Below are 16,020 nucleotides of genomic sequence, written 5' to 3'. Positions count from 1 at the left end.
TTCTCTGTTTAAAAATAACACTAATTGTAATAGGGTGTTATAATTTAAGGTCCCATTGAAAGGCCATTTTCTGCCATTGTCCAATTTGTATAGGGGCCACCATTGATTGCAATATTTTATCAGCATCTTTTTGCTTGTACTCCCTCCCGGGGGTCCTCCTATTTCCTTCCAATGGGCTAATATGCACCCTAAGGGGCGTTTCTTCAGTACCCCACCACTTTGTTGTCCTCCCATGACTATTTTAAAAATACTGCCCAACTATATCGACAGCAATAATAGTTTACCCAAAGCAGGAGATGTAAAAGGGGTATTCGTCCCACAACAGATACACTTAAAGTTTAGACAGTTACTAAGACAAAATTCTTGTCTCAGGTTAAAGGAGATAATATATTTATAACACTTAGAACACTTAGCACATATAAACAAACAACAGTGATGACAAAGCAGACAAGTACTGGTTCGTGCTTTTCCTTCAGTAACTTCAATCCTATTCTCTTCTCTTCCCATATTACCAACGTCTGTCTCACTGATTCTTTACACTAAGTTTCCACAAAATACCTGCTTAATTAAGCCTGAACGCCCAAACTTGTCCCAGTCCGACCAATTTCCCTGGCATACATCACAGTAAAAATTGTTCCCAAACTGTACCCACACGTCTTGTCTACAGCCAAAACATTCAAAACAATATATAGGCTTACATTCCTGTGATCTGTGTATAGGACAATCAAAATTGGCATCTGGTTCAAACAACACACTTCCAAGGTTTGTTTTGCTCATACGCTTTGTCTGTTTCTGGCCACTCTCCTCACGGAGAATACGGAACCACAGATCAGGACTCCACACTCCCTTCGCAGTCAGACTGCATCTCGCTTACTCAAAACTCTCATACAACACACGGTACTGGGAACAAGAACTTCTTAATTGTACAACTTGTAACTATCACCATGAATACCCTATTTATAGTTACAACAATATAGATTTCAATTCCCATGGGTCAAGATGTCATAAAGGTCTTAATCATAGTGGGACTCGAACCCACGGCAGGACTTGAACCGGGGGGGGGGGGCAAGCAAAGCTCGTTACCTCACGTAGGACGTCTCCTCATGGCTTACAGGTTCCCCCACTCTATCACATACCTGATCCGCAGCCGGTCCTTGTCTACTCCTGCAGTGATCAGGCGAGGGAGGGAGTTCTGAGAAGGTCTTGGGACGTGCCAAAGACGTCCCCCTCTTGGCCGGTCCTACAGTCAAGCAGAGAGGTTCTCCTGCCTGGCTCACCAAAATTGACGTGCGGAATAAACTCTTCGACTCGAGATGAGTTATAAAGCAGGTATGTTTATTCTGGTGCCAGGGTGCAAGGGGATCGCTCCCAAAGCTTGCACCCTGTTTTGCCCAAAGCTTGCTGTTTTATGCCAGTTAGTTCATACATATTCATGGTATTTCTTAGAATGGGCGGTAATATTACAGTTAGTTCCCCGAAGTAATTTTAATATCCTCACTCCTCGTCGCACGTGCGCGCTGCTTCCTGGTGGTTGTCTATTGTGGTCTTTGGGCTGAAGTAAGTAGTCTTCCTCTTGGCAAACTTTCATAAGCTCTTGCTCTTTGGCCTGAAAACAGTTTGATACGTGACTCCTTGTCATGCTTTTTTGCTTAGCTTGCTTCACGCCAGGATGCGTTTAAGGCTGGGAGAGGTGGTCTTCTTTAAGTTCCTCTTTAAGCCCCTATTTCTGTTAGCTAAGCTGATCACATTGTATACATTCTTAACCGCAATCAAGTTACACAGTACATTGCTGTCTACGCAGTACATTTCTACTAAACTGTCTATCACCTGGAGCACTGTGTGCAGTTTCAGGTGCCACAGTATAAAAAAGATATTAAGCTACTGGAGAGTGTCCAGAAAAGGGCTATCAAGTTGGTGAAGGGTTTGGAGAGGAAGCCGTATGGGGAGCAGCTAAAATCACTTGGTTTGTTCAGCCTGGAGGAGACTAAGGGGAGACCTTATCACGGTCTACAGCTTCCTCACAAGGGGAGGAGGAAGGGCAGGCGCCGATCTCTTCTCTTTGGCGACCGGTGACAGAACCTGAGGGAATGGCAGGAAGATGTGCCAGGGGAGGTGCGGCGATGAGGAACGATTCACACAGACGCAGACAGAGACGCACAGGCACAGAGTTCTTGTTAGCAGCAAGAGCAGAGCCAGGCAGAGCTGAGCTCTCTTTTATTAACAGTTCTCAATTTATAGGTTTACAGATACACGGCTGGACCAAGAGGTTAGACAGTTTTTTTCAAAAAATGTTATTCTAAACACACCACACTCGTGTTGTGACTGTTTTGAGTCACGTTCCCACGCATATCTTGAGGGCGGAGAATGAGTAAAGAAGTACAGGGTGATAGACAAAAACTGTTACACAATGACCCTGATCTCCTGTGCTGCTTGTCGCCTCACCGATGGACTGAATGTCACCTCTAATGAAGAGGTGTTTGGCTGAAGTCAAGTCTGGAAAAAGGGGAGGAAAGGTATTTATTTCTGTGCCTGTTTTTTTTCCCTTTTATTCCTCCTCCCATAAGATGTATTATTTGGCAGTATATTAAGTAAAAACTACCCAAATTGAGACTGCTTTGCCCATGACAAAGCCCTATTTGAATATGTTGCATCTCTTTTTATGATATGTCACTGGGGATTTTAAAGCTAAAATGTCTTATGCAGGAAAGGCAGATGCAAGAGACTACAACACAGTATTTCTGTGAATCAGTACTGTTTTTATCTGGAGTGAACAAAACCAGGAAAATAGTCTTTGTTGGTGGCTCTTTTAAGAGACATGGAGTTTTCAAGTCCATAAATTTATGTCTGTTGGTTCAAAAGTGACAGATAATGATAGAAGAAAGAGACGCATGTCAAAATGAGTCAGTTGTGAATCTGAGGTATATTTAAAAAAAGGTGGAACTTCAAGAGTGGTGTTGGGTATTTGACTAAGAAGTATTTGAAGACTCATTCCAAAATGATTTTATGTTTTAAATCAAAATAACAAAAAAACAGAGTTTTCCATTGTGCTGTGCATTTGTCTTGACCTTGAGAATTAAGGAAGCATGAGCTTGTAGAAAATATGTTTTGTGTAATGTGGATGAAGCTGGGTCATAAGTCGGTTTATGTCCAGGACTATGTTTTCTGGTCAGAAAAGTAACTTGTGTTTAATTACCTGTTCAATTTTGTTATAAAAATACATAATTATTTCAAGAAACCTTCCATTCTTCTGACTTCGCTGGATAGTGCAATATCTAGTTGTGCTGAGTGCATCTATTTGTTTTTATTTTATGTTATTCTCTACCTGATGTGGTGGGAAAGTTTGCTTGTAAAAGGAGGTGTTAAGCATGCTAATGCTTAACTTCTCATTTACTAAATTTAGAGAAAATGCCATTTCCTTTTCTCCCCTACATTTTGCCCTGGATTTTATAAATTGCACTGAATCAGAAGAATCTAGCTGCTTTGGTGGAATGGGAATCTGACTGGTGATGCAGCTCCCATCCTAAACCACTGAACCTGGAATATCAACAGTAATGCTTTAAGTTGAGAGGAAACTAGTAAAAGGATAAGAGAACAGAAGTCATGTTGTGATAGTGGTCCTGACTTATCGTGCTGGCTTTGGCTGGGACAGAGTTAATTTTTTTCATAGTAGCTGTTATGGGGCTATGTTTTGGATTTGTGACCAAAACAGTGTTGATAATACAGGAATGTTTTAGTTACTGCTGAGCAGTGCTTACACAGAGTCAAGGCCTTTTCTGTTTCTCACGCTGTACCGCCAGCGAGTAGGCTGGGGACGCACAAGAAGTTGGGAGGGGACACAGCTGAGACAGCTGACCCCAAATGACCAAAGGGATCTTCCATACTATATGACATTATGCTCAGCAATAAAAAGCTGGGGTAAGAAGGAGGAAGGAGGGACATTTGGAGTTATAACATTTGTCTTTCCAAGTAATTGCTATGTGTTATGAAGCCCTGCTTTCCTGGAGATGGCTAAACACCTGCATGCCAATGGGAAGTAGTGAATGAATTCCTTGTGTGAATGGCTTTTGCTTTACCTGTCAAACTGTCTATTGCAGTTTAATGCGAACTAGGAATCACAGCCATGATAGCCGCTTGCTCACTCCCCCCACCCCCAGAAGGTGAAGAAGAAGGGAAGGAAGGGAGAAACTCATGGATTGAGATAAACACAGTTTAATAAAATAACAAAATAACAGTAATATACTACTACCAGTAATAATATATATTAAAATGGAAAATATAATAAAAAATAAAAGATACTCAGTGCAATTTCTCATGAACTCTGTCCATGCTGAGCAGCAAGTCCCAGGAAGAGAGAGTACCTTGGTCCTGAACAACTGATCCCAGGGAGAGAGGGGAAAATGCAGAAAGGCCTGGAGGCCCACTGCAAAATAGCAGGATGGCAAAAGGCCAAACTAAAGGAACTTCTAAATGGCATTCCACCAAAATGGAGCAGAACCAGAACGTCTCTCCCTAGCCAGAAAATCCCAGCTCTCTTTTAATATGAAGCATAACACTGATGGCATGGAATATTCTTATTGATCAATCTGGGTGTCAGTCAAGGTCTGCCCCATCTATACCCCTCTTCCTAGCTGCCTCATGCCTGGAGGCAGAGAGCTCAGAAAGACCTTGGCTCCCAGACAACAACTAAGATAACAGTAAGTTCCTACATTCTCTTTGTTCCAACTCAAAGATACTGGAAAATTACTTGAAAAACATTAACTCTGTCCTGGGGTGTTATCTTCTTGTTCTCAAACTAAATCCAAACAACAACCGTGCTAGGTACGAAAAAGAAAAGTTTCTAACTGCATGAGGAAAATTAACTTGCTTGCAGTCAAACCAACACACTTTCTTTATCTCAGCCCACAACTTTACCAATTCTCGTCTGCATCCCACTGGAGGGGGAGTGAGTGAGTGGCTGTGTGGTGCTTAGCTGCCTACCAGGGTTAAACCACGACAGTATGTTTTAACTTGTTCTTTCAAAATAAGTAATATTCTGAGTATTTGGTCTGACTGCTATTTTTAGTATCTGTGAGAAAACTTGTTGGAAAAATATCATACATCAGGTAATAATGTTCTAAGACATCTTGTGTTGACTGTTGCATTCTTCTGTTAATCCATTTTGATTTCACATTGCAGTTTTTTCTTAGACATGTCAGTTTCATTCTGTATTTCTCCTTCAGTATGTAAGGTGCATGTGTCGTGGATTAGGTCAACTGATTTTGAGTTTAATAATCAAAGTATCATTCAAATTGATGCTCACTTCAGATATATAATTTAGTCTCATAGATTTGAGAAATTTAATTTACAGCAGCTGTTTAAATAGAATTCCAGTACACCGAGGCACAGCCATCAACTGCAAGAAATGTTTGTGATGTTAGAATCTTATCCAACAGTAAATTGGGTCACAAGGGGGAGCAGCATATAGTTATAAGTGAGCATAAACAGTCTCTTGATGAGCTGTTGAGGGACTGCTTAAATACTCACTGAGAAGTGTAAAGAGAAGAGAGAATGAAATGGACATTCAGGAATCAAAGATGAGTTCTGTGAATATAATTTCTGCTTTGAAGAGAAGCGACAGCGCTTCTTGTCTCTAAGGGCATGATGAGACAAAATTATACTGGTAGCTCCTATATTTCCCTCCATGATGTATCTTTTAATTCTTTCTGAAGAGCTGTCTCTGTATCTGTTTGTCTCTTGATAGTTGTGCATCTTCAGTGTTAGGTTAATGGTTGGACTCGATGATCTGGTAAACTGGTAGCAAAAGACAAGGAGAAGGCTGAGGTGCTCAACAACTTATTTGCCTCAGTCTTGACTGGCAAGCTATCTTCCCACACCTCTTGAGTGAAAAATGAACTGCAAAACAGGGACTGGGGGAACAAAGTCCTTCCGACTGTGAGGATCTGGTTCATGACCACTTAAGGAACCTGAACATATATAAGTCCATGGGACCTGATGAGATGTCCCGAGGGGATTGGCTGATGTAGTTGCCAAGCCACTCTCCATAATATTTGAAGAGTCATGGCAGTCAGGTGAAGTCCTTGGTGACTGGAAAAAGGGAAACATCACACCCATTTTTAAAAAGGGTAAAAAGGAGGACCCTGGGAACCACCAACCTGTCAGCCTCACCTCTGTGCCTGGGAAGATCATGGAACAGATCCTCCTAGAAGCTATGCTTAAGGCACATGGTGGACAGGGAGGTGATTAGAGAGAGCCAGCATGACTTTTCGAAGGGCAAGTCCTACCTGACCAACCTAGTGGCCTTCTACGATGGAGTAACTACATCAGTGGACAAAAGAAGGGCTACTGATATCATCTATCTGGACTTCTGTAAAGCCTTTGGCACGGTCCCCCACAACATCCTTCTCTCTAAATTGGAGAGGTATGGATTTAATGGGTGGACTGTTTGGTGGATGAGGAACTGGCTGGATGGTCGCACCCAGAGAGTAGTGGTCAATGGCACAATGTCTGGATGGACACCGGTGACAAGTGGTGTCCCTCAGGGGTCTGTACTAGGACCGGTACTTTTTAATATCTTCATCAATGGCATAGTGGGATCGAGTACACTCTCAGCAAATCTGAAGATGACGCCAAGCTGAGTGGTGCAGTTGACATGCCTGAGGGATGGGATGCCATCCAGAAGGACCTGGACAAGCTCGAGAAGTGGGCCCATGCAAACCTCATGAGTTTCAACAAGGCCAAGTGCAAGGTCCTGAGTCCCGGGCAACCCCTGGTATCAATACAGGCTGGGGGATGAAGGGATTGATCGTAGCCCTGTGGAGAAGAACTTGGGAGTACTGGTGGATGAAAGACTGGGCATGAGCCGGTAGTGTGCACTTGCAGCCCAGAAGGCCAATCGTAATTTGGGCTGCATCAAAAGGAGTGTGGCCAGCAGGTCAAGGGAGGTGATTCTGCCCCTCTGCTCTGATGAGACCCTACCTGGAGTACTGCATCCAGCTCTGGAGCTCTCAGTACAGAAAATACATGGACCTGTTGGAGAGGGTCCAGAGGAGGGCCACCATGATGATCAGAGGGCTGGATGGAACACCTCTCCTATGAGGAAAGGCTGAGAGAGTTGAGGTTGTTCAGCCTGGAGAAGAGAAGGCTTTGGGGGGACCTTATTGCAGCCTTTCAGTACTTAAAAGTAGTCTGTAAGAAAGATGGGGACAGACTTTTTAGAAGGGTGTGTTACAACATGACAAGGGGTAATGGTTTTAAACTAAAAGAGGGGAGATTCAGGGTAGACGTGAGGAATGCATTTTTTATGACGAGGGTGGTGAGATGCTGGAACAGGTTTCCCTGAGAGGTAGTAGGTGCCCCATCCCTGGAGACATTCAAGGCCAGGCTGGACGAGGCTCTGAGCAACCTGATCTACTTGAAGATGTCCCTGCTCATTGCAGGGGAGTTGGACTAGATGACCTTTGAAGGTCCCTTCCAACCCAAACTATTCTATGATTTTTATGATCTTAAGGGTCTTTTCCAACCAAAATGATTCTATGATTCAGAGCTGGAGACTCTATTGTTTTCTTGGCCTGTTCTCTGTGCAGTAGACTTTTTCATGTTTCCTCTTTCAGTGTCTTGGGGAGGGGAGAGAGAGGTGTTACTTGGACAGTCAGTCAGTCTTAGCCTCTTAGTTTTTCTGATTTCATACCAGACAGAGAGCAACGTGTATCTGAAACTGTATAACTGTTGACTACTGAAAATAGATCTTTGCTGTATTTGATTACTGCTGTTAGTTTGTTGTAAAATCAGGATAAATAAGCTTCTGTTTTTACACTGAAGATTTTGAAGATTTTAATTCCTGCTATGCAGAAAGTTGTTATGGTATACATGAAGTCACTTGTCTTTAAAATGTTCTCCGTTTCCTTCTTCTAAAAGTGCACCGAGCTCCATAGATCCTCAGTCTTTTGGTAAACAATACTTATTTTGGATCCTGGAGCAGAAATTTGACTTCTTACCTCTTTATTAAAAGCAACAAAAGTAAATCCATGTTTCTTAGCAAGTGGAAGAGAGTCCTTTCTTCTTAGGGAACTATCGATAAATTTTCCTCAAGGTACAAACTTCATAACAGTGTGGTGAACAAACACCTACTACTAGCAAGACTGCGGCACTCCTTCCAAGATTTATTCTGATGTAGCCTTCATCAGTACTGAGTCTCTTGGCACCAGGAGGGTCAAGGTTGTTATTCAGCCCTGAGGAAAGTCAGTCTTTGGCATCAACACTACCTTTTATGGTTTATCTTACTAAATGATCTACAGTTCAATAATGACCATCTTTTGCTGAGGTATTCTAAAATGGCTGCCTAAGTGTAAGTTTAGATAATTGCTATTAGTATTTTGTATCTACCGTAAGGCTGTTTTGGGTTAAGTGACAAGACACATGGGGTTTGATTTATCACTCCTAACTATTAACCAGAGCATATGTGGATAGGTAATGAGTTCTGACAGTTCATTTGTTCTAGTTAGTGCTTTCAGGCACAGAAATCAGAGTACGAATCTATTTAATGTACTGTATACTATTATCCTTTTACCATTGTATCTCAGCAAATCAGAGACTTCAGTGTAGTTCCTGTGGGGGACTACGGTGGGTCTGTGGATTCCCTGACGGAGGGCATGGAAACAGAAATTAGCCTTGAAGATATTAAGGCCTACCCGTGAGAAAGATGGGAGTAAAGGAGTATCCCGAAATATTAAGGTGTACCCGTGAGAGGGAAGGGAGTAGAAGAGTAACATTGATGATAGCAAAATTAGCCAATGCGATGTTACTGCTGTAGCTTGTAACCAATAGTGAAGAGACACATGAACTGGTAAAACTGTATAAAAATGCACTTGTGTCAATAAATAGCATCTACTACTTTCATCCTGGAAGAACTTGGTCTATGTCGTTTGTCCGTCTCAACCATGACAAGTTCCTCTTCTGCCTGCAAGGCTGAGAATTACAGTTGTCTCAATTTTATAGATGGGAAACTTGGGCAAGCAAAGTGAGTTAATCACCGTCATGAAAGGAAGACTGGGAAATCGAGGTGCTAAATTTAAATATTCAGATTCTTAGACAAGTGTCTTCACCACTGTCCTGGTTTGGTTAAAAAACAAGTTTCTCTTTTAGTGAATTTGCCTGTCAGCTAAAGCCTTCATATTAGCTGCATTTTCCTGGAGAACCGGATACATGTTTTTGTAAACCTAGCAATGGAATGCGAAGTTATTGATAAGCACAGATGGACATCTCGTGAGAGGGGCAACGAGAAACAGGTGACCAAGAAACTGACCAACTGTGTATAACATTCCATTCACGTGAATACTTCATATAAAAAGTGGGAGATCACGAGGATCTTGTCCCTCTCCCTTTTCCCTTTTCCTTATGGCCGACATTAGGAGAGGACCTTGCTCGTCGTCCCTGCGTACTGAGGCCTAGTGACAGACTGAATCCAGCTCCGGTTGGCTTGGCTGCAGAGTCCAGTCCAGGACTTCGGGTGCCAGCTCTGCAGTTGCTGAGACTTTCAAGATTGGTTTTGTATATTTTGTATTATTTTCTCTATTCTTATTAGTAGCATTAGTAAAACATTTTTAATTTTTCCAGCTCTCTTCTCTCTGTCCTTCTTTTCCCCCCGATGGCCTGTCCTGAGTGGGCAAGGGAGGAGAGGGAGGGGCAAAAGGGGGAAGGGGGGGAGGAGAGGAGGTTAACAATACATCTGCCAGGGTTTTATTGTCACCCCGCAATCTAAACCCTCGACAACCACATAGACCAGTATTCCTCTCAAAAATAAGATTTTGGTCTGCCTAGCACAAGGAATCTCAGAATTAAGGAATAAAAATGTTTTATCTACTACATAGATTTGTAATTCCTTTAAAAAAGGTGAAATTCATAACATTAGCAGTTAAAATATGTGGAAAGGAATATCAGTAATTATTGTGTAAACATGGGAGATTAACACTAAAAAGAATAAAGTCCTTTCTATTGCAAGTTGAATATTTGACCCTCTAGTAAGTGATATATGAGAATGTTCCATATAGTAATGTTCTATAAAGTTATGAGAAAACTGTGAATTCTATTAGTTGCATTCTGAATGAACTGGTTAAAATAATCTGAATCTTTACAAGTCAATTGGAACATCAAAAAACTAAATATCCACAGCACACCCCTACATTAATGATCCTCAGTCATCTGGACCAGCAAATCTATTGAATCAGGTAAACAGCCAGAAGTTGTCTTAAAATGGATCAGTAAGCAGCCAGCATATACCTGGAAATAACTAGGACTTGCAGGGCACATTTAAACATACAGTTTATCTGCATCTTTGGTGTATTTAGGTCTAATTCATATGTTTTAAAACCCATATGGGCTGTTATGAAGAAAATCAACTCTATCCGAGCCAAACACAGTACAAAAACTATAAGAACCAAGCTTTACATGATCTAACAGCCACTATAAGGAGACATAAAGTCTTTCTTTATGGACATATTTGATAATTTTGATCTAGTTTGAGTGAGATCTTCTAAATTTGGTAGCCATGAAGTTGTCAGTGTAGTCTGTTTATTTCACACAGAATCACAGAATGTCAGGGATTGGAAGGGACCTCAAAAGCTCATCCAGTCCAACCCCCCCGCCGGAGCAGGAACACCCAGATGAGGTTACACAGGAAGGTGTCCAGGCGGGTTGGAATGTCTGCAGAGAAGGAGACTCCACAACCCCCCTGGGCAGCCTGGGCCAGGCTCTGGCACCCTCACCATGAAGAAGTTTCTTCTCAAATTTAAGTGGAACCTCTTGTGTTCCAGTTTGAACCCATTACCCCTTGTCCTACCATTGGTTGTCACCAAGAAGAGCCATTCTGAAATATATTTGGCTGATATCTCAGCTGCTTTATTATTTTCTTAGTAATTTCTGGTCTTTTTGCTACATTTCCCTGCACTGCTTACTGCCACAATATAATGAAAGATGTGATCCAAATTAAATAAGCATTTATCATATGGTTTCAAGTTTTGCATAAGTATTGTATTGTATAGGTATTGTTTTGTCTCTGACAGTAATTAGGAATGAGCTGTTTAACAGATTTCCTACAGGCATATATCTGAAATTATAACAGGTGGTTAACAGATATAATAGTAATGTTAAAACCAAAGATATAGGAAGCTTTGATGTAGCAGCCTTCTCTTGAGTAAAATCTCTCTGTTAGCCCATTATGTTTGTGTTCTGCACTCAATATATAGATATTAAGGTGGGGTTTGGAGAGTTTAAAGACTTATTCTCGAGCTTTTTAATCATAAATGATTTAGGGGTTACTTATTTAAATGTCCGCTTTTCTTTCTATGTGCTTCTACTATAGTTGTAGCACTTAAGTATTACGATGACAGACATTTTATTTATATATATACAAAAAAACCCACCATTTCTTATTTAATTTTGCTTGAAACAGACCCCAGTGATTTTAGATATTAGTAAAATACTACAAAGTTATACTATTATACAATATTATTGTTCGTAAAAAAAAATCAGAAACAAGTGGAGTTTGGGAATGGGTTTTTTACTGTTAAATTAGTATAGACTTTTTAAAATTTTGAATTTAATTATTTACAAAATATTCAGATAGTATGTTGTCACCTGGTGCTGTATGTCGCCTGTATTTCAAGGCTTCAGTCAGGCGCAGCCTCCCGCTCTTTCTCACAACAAAGCAGGAATCTCAGGCATAGTGATAAGGTGCCTTAGAGTTTCTCACAGGCCTCTGGTATCTAACACAGAGGTTCTACTCATCAACCACACAAGGTCAGTATAACAATTAGTGTGATGTATGTGCTTTTTCTACAGACGGGTGCAAGTCACTTGAGCATATTTGCATTTAACTAACCTCCTCGCCAATCTTCTGCTATATTCCCATACATTCCACCCCCTCGCTCATGTGACTTGCTTCTGCTGGGGCCGACAAAGCCAGAGTTGTTCATTTGGACTTGTGAGGTGTAGCACAGAGCAATTTACAGGGGCACACAATAAACACGTACAGAAAAAGAAAAAACATATTTCTACAATAATGCATAATTTCTACAATAATCAGGTGTCCCATTCATCTTGTCAAGGAATTAAACGAGTCATTCAGCCAGGCATTATCACTAGATTGTTTCACTTGCTGCATTAGTTCCAAAGATATGAGATGTTGTCTTCCATGCTGGCTAGTTCATCATCTATGTTGAAGCAACATATGCCTTCAAAATCAAAGCAGCATTTGCAGCCACTACCTACTCAGAGAAACAACAATAAGAAACATTAATGTTAAAACCCCTTAGCATAGCACAATTCTGTAATACAGCTATGAGGGTTGTCATGCTAGTGAAACACGTTGTTAAGAGATCTGCAGCCGTTAATTTCTTCTAAACATTAAAGGCAAATTATTAGGGTATGGTAGCAGCTGAACAAAACTAACTTTACCAGGACAAATCTAAGTTAATCAACAGGAGTGTTGTCACCTTCCAGTAATACATAGGCTGCTGCTCCAGCTCCTTCAGCTGGTATCACTCTGGGTTTAACAACCTGCTGTGGGTTAATTGCCCACACAGACTGGAAAGTTATGGCCTGCACTTTTTCAGACTGGACTTCAGTTGGATGTTGGGTCTGTGACACCAATAACATTGTTCCGGTGCTGTCTCCTCTAGATAAAACACAGGTGTTCACTGAAGATACCTGAAATACAAGAACTCGAGAACCTGATATTAGCAAAAGATGTAACATAAGAGGAGAAGTCAGGGTATAAAACCATACAGCATTCTCTGGAGTCATATGAATTTTTACATCTAGATCAATAGGCTGCAGTCCCACTTCACAATCCATTGGTGTGAATAATTTCATTTCCCCTGTAGTTAGTCCTGACACTGTATCCACAGCAGTGTATACATATTGCCACCCCCTAGACGGGGGTAGGGGGCCAATATAATCAACCTGACGGGTATTCAAGGCCCACTGACACAGCTTTACCTTTCCCCATGCTCTTAAAAGTAGCTGTGTACAAGCAGCACAATGATGTGTGCATGTTTTACAAGTATATAACAGCAAAGGGGTTTGAATATGAGCAATGCCCCATGCGTGTGCAACATAAGCTGATCCATGTCCACAAGCCATATGCACATTTAGAGCTTGAGCATGCAGCTCGGCAGAGGTCACATTATCTGCTTCCTTACTGTTTTGAGACTCGAGTGAATCAACTTTATTGTGCTCTGCTATTAACCCTTCACAAGGGGAATCCTCGTCCACAGAAGATGTAGGGATGAAAATTCTCCAGTGCCCTAAAAATCCTAATTGTTTTATTGCAGCTGGTACGGAAAACTGCTGGACTGTGTGCTGTACCTTATCTGATATTGCTCTAAGCTGCCTATGCCAAACTATTTCTAAAAATAGTACAGTAGCACTAGGGCCCTGCTTTTTAGTCAGATTAATTGCCCAGCCTTGGTCCTGCAAATGCACCTTCAAAAATTCAGCAGCTGTTTCAGTTTCTTGTTGTGACACTGCCATAATCAACAGATCATCAATATAATGGCAATCAGTAACAGTACCCGACCATAGTGCTCTATCAGCTACTATCATTTGGTGGCAAACGGAGGGACTGCGTTTGTATCTCTGTGACAATACTCGGCAAGTATATTGCTTTTGCTGCCAGGTAAAGGCAAACTGGTCTTGCACTGAGGTGGCAGGTGGGGTGGAGGGTGGGTGCAGTGTTGGCAGGGGGGCTAGGGCTGGTCGGCTTTTTTGCATAAGCATTAACTTTTGCAAGCGGCAAAAAATTTCTGATGGCATGATCCCACCTATTTCCGATCATGGGATACCAGCTTGTACTAAGTCATTCCACTTTCCACTTTCCACATTCCACTTTCAGTTTTGCCGGATTTCCATTATCCACCGCCCAAACAGAGGGTCCTGAAATTACAGCCCCAGTTCCCCTCAAGGCATTTGCTAGAGTGCCTGCATTACCTGTAGCATTTGTCACTGCTGGCAGAATCACGAGTATTAGTGAGGCAGGCGCTCCCCTCAAAAGTTGCATTTTAATACTTCTTGTCACTGCTACCCTGTCCAAATCAGATCCCATAATCAATGCATACGCCACCCCCATCTGCCGCACTAAATCAATACTTTCCTCCATTGTGCACCAATTTCCATGGGACAACACGGATTCAACAGGTTCAGCATATGCTGTTAAAACTGCTGCACACAAACATTGATATAGCGTAGGCACAACAATATCTTGCCTGTCTGGACCTCTGACAGTTTGCAGCTGAGCATATCGTTGATGTATCTGATCATCATTGGCTATAGGGCTTAATAAATCTTTTTCATCTGCTAATAAATGGATAGACACATCTCCACTATCCCAAGCTGGCAAAATCTGTGCCGGTATTCCTTCCCCGCTCGTCTGCTGAGAGATCTCTGAAAATGCCGTTAACCCCTTCGGAGAGTGAGTACGTGTGATCTGCCCCCCCTCATCTGCTTGTTCGTGCTGCTGCGTCATTTGTATGGGGGGTTGTGCTCCCACCACCTCCCTGCCATTTAAGTCAGGATCAAATTCAGACTCAGTATTAGAGCCTGAGGATTCACTCCAAATATTTCCATCCCAATCTCCCTGCTAATTTGCGAGAAGATGTCGATGCTGCTCTCCATGGAAACTTTACCATAACTGCTTGAATTACCTGCCCCGTCATCAGTCTGAGGCCATGCCTCCGACGGAGCCAATTCAGACAGGAGAGCAGCCACGGGAACCCAGTGCTCTGTACTGGGCCATCCCGGAATTTGGGGAGTCACCCTCGAGGCCTCCCCTGTCCCCGGTGTTTTTCCAAACCACAGCATGGCTGGTTCTAGCGACTGCCAACCAACGCCAAATGTGTACACATATGCAGGCACGTCGCAAGAAGAGCCAGAGGCCACGAATGCATTGCAAAGAGCAAGTTTTATTTTAGTTACCTCTCTACTGGGGGATCTCCGAAGCCGCACCTAAGCTCCCAGGCAGAGGCGACACAGGTGGGGATGCAGGCGCTGGTCAGTTCAGCCCTGCTGGAAGATCACTGGGCCTGCTGAGCTCGCCCGTATTTCAAGGCTTCAGGCAGGCGCAGCCTCCCGCTCTTTCTCACAACAAAGCAGGAATCTCAGACATAGTGATAAGGTGCCTAGAGTTTCTCACAGGCCTATGTTATCTAACACAGAGGTTCTACTCATCAAGCACACAAGGTCAGTAAAACATTTACATTTAACTAACCTCCTCGCCGTTCTTGCACTACATTCCCATACACACGGTGAATTTACTAAGAAGTCTCTTACAACCAGTTACCACAGAATAAGTCTATTAAATTTCACCCTCTTGACTCCTTCATTCTGTATTATAGTTCTCGAGCAGCAACATTGCTGGGGAGGGGGGTAGGGGGGGAGAATAAAGCCCCCCTTTCACCGCTCCAGCAGTGGGCAGCCAGGTTTTTCTATTTCTTTTTTCTTTCTCTTCTTGCTGCAGTTTAGACACAGCCAAGGCCACGCAGGTGGCATAATCGCTGGTGCTAAGTGAGAGCTGCCAGACTGCTGGATTACAATGAGCTAGGTTTATCTTGCAGCTTGACACAGGCCTGAAATTTATGTTCAAGCTGTGCAGCCCAGGCCTAGGATATTTTGCATTTGCATTTTTGTTTTTCCAGTTTGTTCCAAACATAATACACTTTATATGCAATTCCAATTAGCTCAGCAATCATTACATTCCTTAGCATTAATTCCTTAACATTAATTGCAATACAGCGCTATAACTCAGACCACAAAGTTACTCTAATGTGTAAGGATGCATCCTAAAGGGGAGCAAGGTGGTATTTTAGTAGCGGAACCGGTTCCCATTTTGTAATTATCTCCCCAAACAAAATTATTTTGGTACCAAATATATATATATATATGTATATATGCAAACTAAACTACTGAGCTCAGATATGAAAATCAAACATCAAGTTGAAATATGCAGATGGATCACAGTTACACTTCTTC

At 42.2% G+C, this 16,020-nt stretch overlaps 1 protein-coding gene across 6 annotated transcripts in view; it reads left to right on the top strand.

Annotated features, from left to right (window-relative positions):
- The window catches only part of LOC135577041 (transcription factor RFX3-like), a 181,976-nt gene that overhangs the window by 25,557 nt on the left and 140,399 nt on the right, over positions 1-16,020 (top strand). Inside the window, exon 1 of one of the 6 annotated variants that reach the window (XM_065044672.1) lies at positions 1,710-2,513. The exons of the other annotated variants lie outside the window; for them this stretch is intronic. The gene's annotated coding sequence lies outside the window, so the exon portion shown is untranslated. Of the gene's footprint in view, positions 1-1,709; positions 2,514-16,020 lie in introns of those variants that run through there. 6 annotated transcript variants of the gene reach the window in all.

The sequence above is a fragment of the Columba livia genome, chromosome W, assembly GCF_036013475.1.
Source record: "Columba livia isolate bColLiv1 breed racing homer chromosome W, bColLiv1.pat.W.v2, whole genome shotgun sequence".
NCBI lineage: Eukaryota > Metazoa > Chordata > Aves > Columbiformes > Columbidae > Columba > Columba livia.
The sequence above is the reverse complement of the archived record's forward strand: the minus strand, read 5'-3'. Positions and strand labels throughout refer to the sequence as shown.